The sequence below is a fragment of the Rana temporaria genome, chromosome 3 (genome assembly GCF_905171775.1).
Source record: "Rana temporaria chromosome 3, aRanTem1.1, whole genome shotgun sequence".
Classification (NCBI taxonomy): domain Eukaryota; kingdom Metazoa; phylum Chordata; class Amphibia; order Anura; family Ranidae; genus Rana; species Rana temporaria.
In genome coordinates, this window is record NC_053491.1 from 310,551,371 (window position 1) to 310,564,290 (window position 12,920).

At 47.9% G+C, this 12,920-nt stretch overlaps 1 protein-coding gene across 3 annotated transcripts in view; it reads left to right on the top strand.

Moving 5' to 3' along the window:
• LOC120932444 (A disintegrin and metalloproteinase with thrombospondin motifs 2-like) overlaps positions 1-12,920 on the top strand; it is a 1,658,079-nt gene that overhangs the window by 900,108 nt on the left and 745,051 nt on the right. The gene's annotated exons all lie outside the window — the stretch shown is intronic.

A 12,920-nucleotide genomic window follows, 5' to 3' on the forward strand; every position in this document is an offset into this window, starting at 1 on the left:
CAGAGCTGGGTCTAAATTGGGCTTAGGTAAGTATAAGGGGGGTTAGGGGGAGATCATGTAGCACGGAAGTTTTTTTCCCTTAATGTATAGAATGCATCAAGGTAAAGAACCCCAAGGCTTTAGAACCACTTCAAGAACTTCTCAGGGAATTAGATAAGACATTCAAGAATATTTTAATTACTTTCTCGAAATATTTTCTCAAAGTAAATAAATCCATTCCTAAGGCTAAACTCCACAGAGTTATATGAAAAAACACTATTCTATAAGTCCTGTAGTCATTAAATTATTATGTATTTTGTGGGGAGTGGTTTGCTGATGGCTGGTTAGGTTGTGTTAATTGCTGCTCTGTCCCTTCCTTGGCTCTTCACATGCCATATAGGGCACATATCAATCTCCCAGTGGTTATGATGGGGAGAAAGAAAGCAGTTGATGCCATTGGCACCTTCTCCAAACAGAATGCGGGCAGGATCGCCGCCCTCTTCGCCTGGAGCTGCCGCTCTGTCACAGTGGACCAGGCAGACATGGCAGCAGCTATGCAGTCTGCATCCCTGTCCACTGCTCACCCCTTTGCAGACTCACGCCACACTAAGGCTCTCTGTGCCTACACCACTACAGGACCAAAATTTGGCTTCACTACAGCTGTCTTGCTCTATCACCTTGGCTCCTGACACCATAGCAGCAGCCTCCTCAAAGGATTATGCAGACCTTCCAGAATGAAAACAGGTGACTGGGGAAACGTCTTTTTTCCCTCCTTCTCAGCAAACACATGGGAACCAGCTTTTTCCCCTCCTCCAGCTGCATCTTCTCACTGTGCTCCATCTCTGGGACCCATGGACATGGTATGTGATTCTCAGTACTTTGAAAAGGTTTACCCCGATAGGGTCTGGTAATTTCCAATGCTGCATCCATTTCTTTTAAGTAAAGGAAGTTTATATGGCTGCTGCTAGATCACAAGACAAAATCTATTTTAGTGATACACTTATCAATCTACTCCCCTTTCTCTGCTGTAGCCAAGGTCAGCTATTGTGCTCATAAGTTAGAGACAATTTCTCTGTTGTTAACATGGGGTTGGCTCCCTCTAGTGTATGCTGCACTCTGTGTGTGTTTTATTTTCTTCTTGTGTGAGGACTCAGAGCAAAGCATCATGGAAATTAAGTTGATAGACTCCTAGACATCATGGGCTCCGTAGTATATATAAATTAATTGTTCAAAAAACGGAAGAATATAGCGCGATACCGTCTAACTTAGATGTTTTTAACACATATGGTTGCACTTAAAAAACAAAAATAAACCAAATGCATGGACAAAAACACCCAGTGACTGAATCGTGGACAAGTGCACCACCAGCACACAGATAACCTGCTTACCAAATAGCAAGCAAAAGCATGCGGATGGCTAAACCCAGCCCTCTGCAGAAATATCACAGCTGCTGTATAAGTGTTGGTAAGACTCCCGGGTGAATGATCATAAACTCTGTATATTCTGTGGGGTGTACCAGCAATCAGCTCAAGAAAAAGATGAGATGGACCATATCGTAAAAACGTCTACAACTTGGTTATTTAAACAATAAAAATGCACTTGCACTTATGAAGATACATAAATTGTGATTAAAATTATAGCCAGCTGGCTAAAAAGCTTATTCCCGTTCTCCAACACGAGACCGTGCGGTGACATTAGCACATACCTCCTCAGACGCGTTTTGTCATAACTAACATTAATGCACCCTGCCTTTGGCCAATTATGGCTCACTTTGCTGACGGTGCTGTGATTGGCCAAAGCATGCGGGTCATAGTGCATGCTTTGCCAATTATCAAACTTAACCTAAATAGGTGTAAGAAAATTGCAGTGCTAATTAATATAATAATAAATAAACAATAACATATAAACTCAATAAGACCACGTGACAAGTGATATAAAGTCCATAAGAAATTGAACAAATTCGATGAGAAAATTCCTTATTCTGTGAATCTTCCACCTCACCACCGTGCTGTGAAAACTCCCCTCTGAAAAACACACTCACCAGACGGATTTGCCTTTCACTCTCGTGTTAGGCTAAATCACTTGTGTATGATCCCACACATGGATAAACAAATCTCAGCTGGACCACCGTGATAATCTCTCAATAACGTACATGAAAACAAAAGAAGTGCTCCAATAGTGTAAAATTGTACCACCAGTTTAATTCAAAATCACAGCAACACTTTATTCATTAAACTCACATGTAAAAAAGTAAAAGTCAGCTTCAAACAAATCACAGCAAACATCAGTGTTTAGTAGGCTCTGCAGTGCTAGGCGGTGACGGCGGACCTAAGGTGTGTGCTCAGTTGGTATAGGCTCACCACACTCAAGATTCCCGGCTCCCAGTACTGGCAAGTTGTCTAAACAGCAGCGGCGTCTCTAGTCAGTGAAGCTAGTAAAACTGTAGCCACGTAGGGGCTGGGTTAAATTGAGGTGTGCTCAGGGCATAGTATGAAACAATTGTTACCTCCATCTAGTACGGGCGTCACTAAATGGCGGACCGCGGTCCGGTTCCGGCCACTAATGGCCATTCTATCCGGACCGCAGCCCCGCCAAGTAGTTTCCTGTGTGTCTTCTGTCATCGGCTCGCCTGCCTGCCGCTGCGGATGTCGCTATATACACAGCATGGCAGGCGTGGCAGGTCCGTGCCTTCTCTAACATCGCTGCACTCCCCCCTCCCCACACTGCCTGTCTTAATCTCACAGGACATGAAGCGCGACTGCTCTGCACAAAGGGCGGGACTTTTTAAGTTAAAAAGTGGGTGATTGGTTGCTAAGCAGCGGGGGCGGTCACTCACTTTTAATGGGGAAAGTCCCGCCCATTGTCCAGAGCGGCCATGCTTCATTTCCTGAGTGATTAAGGTAGGGTTCTGTGGGAGGTGGGAGTGCAGTGCAATGCAATATAGGACAGGACAGGGGAGGTCTGCTATGGGGAGTCTGATGTGTCAGGACCAGTTTGTGATGGGGGGGTTTGTGATGGGGGGGTCATCCTGTGATAGGGGGTCTGTGATGGGTCAGGACCAGTTTGTGATGGGGGGGTCATCCTGTGATAGGGGTCTGTTATAAGTCAGGACGAGTTTGTGATGGGGGGGTCAGCCTGTGATAGGGGGTCTGTGATTGGTCAGGACCAGTTTGTAATTTGGGGGGGGACCCAGTCTGTGATAGGGGGTCTGTGATTTGGGGGTCAGTCTGTTATAGGGGGTCTGTTATGGGTCAGCAGGACCAGTTTGTGATGGGGGGTCAGTCTGTGATAGGGGGTCTGTGATTTGGGGGGTCAGTCTGTGATGGGGAGTCTGATGTGTCAGGACCAGTTTGTGATGGGGGGTCTGTAATAGGGGGGTCAGTCTGTGATGGGGGTCTGTGATGGGTCAGGACCAGTTTGTGATTTGGGGGGGTCAGTCTGTTATATGGGGTCTGTTATGGGTCAGGACCAGTTTGTGATTTGGGGGGGTCAGTCTGTTATATGGGGTCTGTTATGGGTCAGGACCAGTTTGTGATGGGGGGTCAGTCTGTGATGGGTCAGGTCAGTCTGTGATGGGGGGTCAGTCTGTGATAGGGGGTCTGTGATTTGGGGGGGTCAGTCTGTAATAGGGGGTTGGGGATTTAGGGGGGGTCAGTCTGTGATAGGGGGTCTGTGATGGGTCAGGACCAGTTTGTGATGGGGGAGTTAGTCTGTGATGGGTCAGGTCAATCTGTGATGGGGGGGGGATTAGGCTGTAATGAGGGGTCTGTGATTTGGGCTGTCAGTCTCTGCAAGGGCAATAGAAATACAATTGTTTTCTATGTGTCCTGTTCACACTGCAACAACGCCCCTGCGTGCTGAGCAGTGTGTTGCAAAATGCATTCTGTTTCTATGCACCACAATTGAACTGTGGTGCATAAAAATGAATGAAATGTATTTTTACATTTCAATAAAGTTGAAAGAAAAAAAAGTGCGATATGTGTGGGTCATAAAGGTGTGTGCATGTGTGTGGTGGTGGTGGGGGGGGCGCTGTGATGGGAGGTTGTCAAGTGGAGTATATTATGTGGCGTCATAGCACCAATTTGACATTCGGACCTCCGCTGGAAGAATTTTTTTCCGACTGGACCCCCCAGTGAATTTTTAATTCAGTACCCCTGATCTAGTAGGTGGCCCTTAAGTAGAACATATAAACCCCACTGGGTCCTTAAAGCGGAGGTTCACCCTAATATATTTACATCTGACCAACTTCCTTATAGTTATAAGAAGCACATACCTTGTAATCAATCTTTTCAATCTGCTTCTCCCCGCGGGAGTAGGCTTTTCTATGCCTAAGAGGATCGTCATCTGGGAGGTCGGCCAGATGATTGACAGCTGTTCCCCCCGGCGGATAAGGCCCCGCCCCCCATCTTTCGTAGGCGCGCACGAGTCACGGCGTTTCCGGAAAAAGCCGAAGATGCAGAGCGCAGGCGCCGTATAGAGCCGACTCACATCTCTGCATGTTCGGCTTCTTTCGGAAACCTTGTAATGTGTGCGCGCGCCTACGCGATACGGGGGGAGGGGCTTTAACCGCCGGGGGGGAACAGCCGTCAATCATCTGGCCGACCTCCCAGATGACAATCCCCCAGGCATAGAAACGCCTACTCCCGCGGGGAGAAGTACATTGAAAAGATGGATTACAAGGTACGTAAAGGATAAAAAAATAAAAAATTCCGGACTGTACTTCTTACGAATATAAGGAAGCTGGTCAGATATACATGTCAATTAGGGTGAACCTCCGCTTTAAGCTCAGGGAAAACCATAAACAGAGCTGACTGGTGGAAGGCAATCAGGACCCCTCTCTTCTTCACAGATGTGTAGGCCTGTAAATATTGAGAACCAACAGATTTAGGGGTAGAAGTGATAGAAAAGTGGGTCTCCTGTCAACAAAATATGCCTTAATATGGGTAACATTTTTAAAAGCCTTCACTCTCTTACTTGGGGAGTTTAACCTTTTTACATTGAGGCCTCGTACACACGGCCGAGGAACTCAACGTGCCAAACACGTCGAGTTCCTCGGCAAGTTCAGCCCTGAAGCCGCCGAGGAGCTCGGCGGGCCGAGAGCTCCCATAGAACAACGAGAAAATAGAGAACATGTTCTCTATTTTCTCGACGAGTTCCTCGGCGGCTCCATCGGGCCGAAAGTGTACACACGACAGAGTTTCTCGGCAGAATCCGGCTCTGACCGAGTTTCTCGCCGAATTCTGCCGAGAAACTCTGTCGTGTGTACGAGGCCTAAGAGTAAGTAAGGTTAACCATAAGGACTAACTGCAATTACTATGGTCCTATCCTCAGAACCGAGGCGGAGAGAGAGAAAAAAGACAGGGAAGAGGAAGAAACATAATCAGACAAAATATAACGATACTAAATGTCATTGGTAAAATATGCATGGGGGGCAACTAATATTGACTCAAGCCCAGAAGGCTACTATGTCTATGCCAACCGAGAGGGAGGACTCTGAGGGGAACACTTGCTGTTCGGTGGGAGGCATCCAGAAAAAAAACAGACAATGTTTAAACCCTTGCACGGCTTGCATGTTGAAAACCTAGTTGCACGCCCGAAACCACAAGACCAGTTGCACCAAAATATATTTGATTAATACATATGCCTGGGACACAGGTTGTGGTGGAAAAAGCAGTTATAGATAGCCGTCATGAATAGAGTTGAGCAGACACCTGGATGTTCGGGTTCGGACCCGAACCCGGACTTTGAAAAAAAAGTTCGGATTCGGGACCGAACCCGACTCGAACTTTGACCCGAACCCCATTGAAGTCAGTGGGGACCCGGACTTTTGACTACAAAAATGTCTCTAAAAAACTAAGGGAAAGGGCTGGAGGGCTGCAAATGGCAGCAAAATGTCGGGAAGAGTATGGCAAGTACTCTGGAAATAAATGTGGATAGGGAAATATCTTAAAATAACATAAAAAAATTAAAATAAAATCATTTTGACCTAGGAGGACGAGGTCCATACAGTTTTGTTCAAAATTATTCAACCCCCCAATGCTGTAAAGGGTTTTAGGGAATTTAGTGTACATTTGTAATTGTATGCAGAATGAAATCCTACAAGTACTTCTTAAAGAACCATATGCAACTAAAATGACATCAATTGGTTTTGTAATACAGTAGTAAATGTTTATTTTGTGAATTCTTCATTTACACAATTATTCAACCCCTTAAATACTACCACTCTGAAGAACAGAGGTTCATTGAAGTGTTTTCAATCAGGTATTGAAAACAACTGTGGATGTCAGGGAGCAGCAATAAAGCCTAATAAGCACCAGGAAGACAAGAGAAGAGGTGATTACTCTTCACAGGAAGGGCAATGGCTATAAGAAGATTGCAAAGATGTTAAACATACCAAGAGACACCATAGGAAGCATCATTCGCAAATTCAAGGCAAAGGGCACTGTTGAAACGCTACCTGGTCGTGGCAGAAAGAAGATGCTGACTTTGACTGCTGTGCGCTACCTGAAGCGTAGAGTGAAGAAAAGTCCCCGTGTGACTGCTGAGGAACTGAGAAAAGATTTGTCAGATGTGGGTACAGAAGTTTCTGCTCAGACAATACGGCGCACACTGCGTAATGAAGGCCTCCATGCCAGAACTCCCAGGCGCACCCCCTTGCTGTCTCCAAAGAATAAGAAGAGTCGACTGCAGTATGCCAAAAGTCATGTGGACAAACCACACAAGTTTTGGGATTGTGTTCTGTGGACTCATGAAACAAAATTAAAACTGTTTGGGCCCATGGATCAACGCTATGTTTGGAGGAGGAAGAACACCTTGCCTACTGTGAAGCATGGCGGGGGGTCAATCATGCTTTGGGGCTGTTTTGCTTCTGCAGGTACAGGGAAGCTTCAGCGTGTGCAAGGTACCATGAATTCTCTTCAGTACCAGGATATATTGGATGACAGTCCGTCACAAACCTGAGGCTTGGGAGACGTTGGACCTTTCAACAGGACAATGATCCCAAGCATACCTCCAACTCCACTAGAGCATGGTTGCAGATTAAAGGCTGGAACATTTTGGAGTGGCCATCGCAGTCACCAGACTTAAATCTGATTGAGAACCTCTGGTGGGACTTAAAGACAGCAGTTGCAGTGCGCAAGCCTAAGAATGTGACTGAAGGTGGAAGCAGCGGTGGAGGAGGAGGATGTAGCCAACACAGCAGGTTTTGGTTTTTAATTGATTTATTTTTTAAATTGGGGTAAACCCCAAAAGAGTGAGAAAGATCTAGGGTTGCTACCTCATCCCTTTAAACCTGAACACAGAGTAATTACACAGGTTCTGGGGCTAATTTAATGTCGATAAGGCATCAAGTGAGTTTAATTAGCAGCACCTTAATCAGCCAGAGAACCTGTGTAATATGTTTTTGCTTTTAAAGGGATGAGATGGCAACCCTAGAAAGGTCAGAAAAAAAACAATGGCTGGGTAAGGCCCGCCCGGTGTCTATTCTGCACAAGGTATGGACAAGTCCTCTGGGATCCATGCCTGGTTCATTTTAATGAACGTGAGCTTGTCCACATTGGCTCTGGACAGGCGGCTGCACTTGTCTGTGATAACGCCCCCTGCCGTGCTAAATACACGTTCAGACAATACACTGGCCGCAGGGCAGGCCAGCACCTCCAAGGCGTAAAGGGCAAGCTCAGGCCATGTGCCCAATTTGGAGACCCAGAAGTTTAAGGGGGCATAGCCGTCATTCAGTACGTGTAGGCGTGTGCACACATACTGCTCCACCATGTTGCTGAAATGCTGCCTCCTGCTAAAACGTTCAATATCAGCTGGTGGTGCTGTTTGTTGTGGCGTGCTGACAAAGCTTTTCCACATTTCGGCCATGCTAACCCTGCCTTCTGAGGTGCTGGCAGTTACATAGTTAGTCAGGTTGAAAAAAGACACAAGTCCATCCAGTTCAACCACAAAAAATAAAAAAACAAAATAAAAAACAGTAAAATCCTATACACCCAACTCCATACCCACAGTTGATCCAGAGGAAGGCAAAAAAAAACCAGCAGAGCATGATCCAATTTGCTACAGCAGGGGAAAAAATTCCTTCCTGATCCCCCGAGAGGCAATCGGATTTACCCTGGATCAACTTTACCTACAAATCTTAGTACTCAGTGCCCCTGTGTTGGCGACCTCTTCCTCCTCCTCTGCCTTCGCCTTCTGCTTCCACTGTGCCCCCGCTGCCAGGTGGGAATTGCACCAGCAGCGCATCTACCAGCGTGCGCTTGTACTCGCGCATCTTGCGTTCACGCTCCAGTGAGGGAATTAAGGATGGTACATTGTCCTTGTAACGGGGATCCAGCAGTGTGGCCACCCAGTAATCAGCACCTGTTATAATGTGCGAAACACGCCGGTCGTTGCGGAGACACTGCAGCATGTAATTGCTCATGTGCGCCAGGCTGCCCAGAGGCAACGAAAAGCTGTCCTCTGTGGGAGGTGTATCATCTGTGTCCTCTGTATCCCCCCAGCCACGCACCAGTAATGGCCATGAGCTGGTCTGGATGCCATCCTGCTGTGAACATGGTTCCTCCTCCTCCTCCATGTCTTCCTCCTCCTCATCCTCCACCGCGTCATCCTCCAGAACTGTGCCCTTGCTGGACAATTGTGTACCTGGCCTTTGTTGGTGCACGAACCCACCCTCTGAGCCACTTGTGAATGACTGCCCTGAAAGCCTTGGAAATGATCCTGATTCCTCCTCCTCCTCCTCCTCCTCCTCCTCCTGTGCCACACCCTCTTCCATCATCGCCCATAGTGTTTTTTCAAGGAGGCATAGAACTGGGATAGTCACGCTGAGAGCGGCGTCATCGGCACTGGCCATGTTGGTGGAGTACTCGAAACAGCGCAACAAGGCACACAGGTCTTGCATGGAGGCCCAGTTATTGGTGGTGAAGTGGTTCTGTTCCACAGAGCGACTCACGCGTGCGTGCTGCAGCTGAAACTCCATTATTGCCTGCTCCTGCTCGCACAGTCTGGCCAGCATGTGCAAGGTGGAGTTCCACCTTGTGGGCACATCACATATGAGGCGGTGAGCGGGAAGGCCGAAGTTACGCTGCAGCGCTGCCAGGCGAGCAGCAGCAGGGTGAGAACGCCGAAAGTGCGCACAGACGGAGCGCACTTTCTGCAGCAGCTGTGGCATATCGGGGTAAGTTTTCAGGAAACTCTGCACCACCAAATTCAGCACATGCGCCAGGCAAGGGATGTGCGTCAAACCGGCTAGGCCCAGAGCTGCTACGAGATTTCGCCCGTTATCGCACACCACCAGGCCCGGCTTGAGGCTCACTGACACCAACCACTCATCGGTCTGTTGTTCCATGTCCCTCCACAACTCCTGCGTGGTGTGTGGTTTTTCCCCAAACAGGAAAGTTTTAAAACTGCCTGCTGGCATTTACCCATGGCTGTGCTGAAGTTGGTGGTGAATTTGTTACGCTGACTGGATGAGGAGGCGGTAGAGGATGAGGAAGCGGAGTAGGAGGAGTTAGGAACAGGAGGCAAATTGAAGCGCCCTGCAATCCTCGGTGGTGGAAGGACATGCGCCAAACTGCTATCCGCCTCAGGCCCAGCCGCCACTGCATTTACCCAGTGCGCTGTTAGGGAGATATAACGTCCCTGACCGTGCTTACTGGTCCACGTATCCGTAGTTAGGTGGACCTTGGCACAGATGGCGTTGCGCAGTGCACACCTGATTTTGTCCCCCACTTGGTTGTGCAGGGAAGGGATGGCTCGCCTGGAAAAGTAGTGGCGGCTGGGCATGACGTACTGTGGGACAGCCAATGCAATCAGGCTTTTAAAACTCTGCGTCTCCACCAGACGGAATGACATCATTTCAAAGGCCAGTAATTTTGAAATGCTGGCATTCAGGGCCAGGGATCCTGGGTGGGTAGGGGGGTACTTCCTCTTCCGCTCCAGTGTTTGGGAGATAGATAGCTGAATGCTTCCATGGGACATTGTGGAGATGTTTGGGGACCTAGGTGGTAGTGTTGCTTGCCGGTCCTCTAATTGAGGGGTGGCAGGTGGCACTGTCACTACAGAGGTGGATGAAGAGTCCGAGAGGCACAAGACTGATGCAGAAGAGGAAGTGGGAGGAGCCAGAGACCTTTCTTGGTTTTTGAGGTGTCTACTCCACTGCAGCTCGTGCTTTGCACTTAGATGTCTGGTCATGCAGGTTGTGCTCAGGTTGAGAACGTTTGTGCCACGCTTCAGGCTCTGATTGCACAATGTGCAAACCACGCGTGTCTTGTCATCAGCACATTGTGTGAAGAACTGCCACGCTAGGGAACTCCTTGGACCTGGCTTTGGTGTGCTCGGTCCCTTGCTGCGTTGGGCAGTAGCAGGCGTACTGTCCAGGGGACGGACGCTCTGCTTTGGCCCCCTGCTCCCTCTTCTGCTGTGCTGGTGGCTCTGTGCGACCACCGCCTCTTCCTCCGAACTACATGGGTCACCTGCATGAGGTTGATTCCATGTAGGGTCGAGGACCTCATCGTCCTCCACATCATCTTCCACCCAGGTGGATGGACCTGGGAACACATGCTAACAGACTCATCAAAAAGAAGAAGAGACTGCTGCATGATTTGGGGCTCAGACTGCTTGGCTGATTTGCAAGGGGGTGAGGTGAAAGACTGATGGTGGACATCGGCTGCAGGCGCCAACTCTGAGCTTTCAGCACAAGACTGGTTGGAAAACAATGTGAAGGAACTGGAGGCACTGTCAGCAACCCAATCTACTACCGCCTGTTCTGCTCCTGGCCTCAACATTCGTAGAGCTGGATTAGGCCCGACCAAATACCGCTGCAGGCTCTGTCGGGTACTCACACCTGAGAAAGGTGTTTCACTTGTGCGTGTAGCTGGCACAGATCGACCATGTCCTCTCCCTGTAACAGGAGCTCCACCAGCAGCACCACGACCGCGGCCATGTCCCTTATTTGACGTTTTCCTTATATTTCTCAAAATGGGTGTTTTTTAAATACAACAATAGTGTAATATGGTGAAATTGGCAGAGATTCACCTATATATTTCTCTACCTATAGCAAGAAGCAGGAACCTAGCCCTAAACAATGTACTGCACAGACAGTATATCACAGGGGACAGGTAGAGTGCTGGTGAAATAGGCAGAGATTCACCTATATATTTCTCTACCTATAGCAAGAAGCAGGAACCTAGCTCTAAACAATGTACTGCACAGACAGTATATCACAGGGGACAGGTAGAGTGCTGGTGAAATAGGCAGAGATTCACCTATAAATTTCTCTACCTATAGCAAGAAGCAGGAACCTAGCTCTAAACAATGTACTGCACAGACAGTATATCACAGGGGACAGGTGGAGTGCTGGTGAAATAGGCAGAGATTCACCTATATATGTATCTACCTATAGCAAGAAGCAGGAACCTAGCCCTAAACAATGTACTGCACAGACAGTATATCACAGGGGACAGGTGGAGTGCTGGTGAAATATGCAGAAAGTCACCTATAGATTGCTGTCCCTATAGCAAATAGCTGGAACCTCTCCCTCAACTATGTACTGGACACACACAGTATATCACAGGTGGTGGCAGGTGCAGTGCTGGTGAAATATACAGAGAGTCACCTATAGATGTCCCTATAGGAAACAGCTGGAACCTCTCCCTCAACTATGTACTGGACACACACAGTATATCACAGGTGCACAGGTGGTGGCAGGTGCAGTGTTGTTGAAATATACAGAGAGTCACCTATAGATTGCTGTCCCTATAGGAAATAGCTGGAACCTCTCCCTCAACTATGTACTGGACACACACAGTATATCACAGGTGGTGACAGGTGCAGTGCTGTTGAAATATACAGAGAGTCACCTATAGATTGCTGTCCCTATAGGGAATAGCTGGAACCTCTCCCTCAACTATGTACTGGACACACACAGTATATCACAGGTGCAGTGCTGTTGAAATATACAGAGTCACCTATAGATTGCTGTCCCTATAGGAAATAGCTGGAACCTCTCCCTCAACTATGTACTGGACACACACAGTATATCACAGGTGCGGACAGGTGCAGTGCTGTTGAAATATACAGAGAGTCACCTATAGATTGCTGTCCCTATAGGAATTAGCTGGAACATCTCCCTCAACTATGTACTGGACACACACACAGTATATCACAGGTGGTGGCAGGTGCAGTGCTGTTGAAATATACAGAGAGTCACCTATAGATTGCTGTCCCTATAGGAAATAGCTGGAACCTCTCCCTCGACTATAAGATGCAGATCTCACAGAAATAAAGAGTGCTTGTGTAGATTTCTGAAGCAGGATACACCTCTCTGACACTGTCCCTCAACCAGCAGCAAACTCTCCCTACACTAGCTAATGCAGAGTGACGACCTGTGATGCGTGCCTCTATCTAATATAGAGGCTGGTCACATGCTGCACTGGCCAATCACAGCCATACCATTAGTAGGCATGGCTGTGATGGCTTCCTAGTAACTCTAGTATAACAAATGGCGATTGGCTGCCGTGCAGCGCGCCATAAAATAGCCGAACTCCGAACCCAAACTTTTTTCAATTATTCGGGTTCGGGAGCAAAAAAAAAACCAAAGTCCGTACCGAACCCGAACTTTACAGTTCGGGTTCGCTCAACCCTAGTCATGAACTAATTGGTGATAGGATGGCTGCTCAATTAAAGCTATAAGGATATTAGCACAAGCTTCAACAAGCCTGCTCAAGTGTCCGCTAAGCATTATAGACTTAGTGGACTAACAATAAGGACTATTGAAGTGGTTTCATTACAGTGGTCTGAGAGTCGGACTTGTCCCCCTATAGCGGACAGGAGCATTAGTAGGAGAGATCGGAACCAGGTTGTAATCATGGTAAAACAGCTTCGACGCACCCATGCCAGTGGGTGCACTAGGGGTACGCAAGGACTGCGACTTCAAAAGTGTA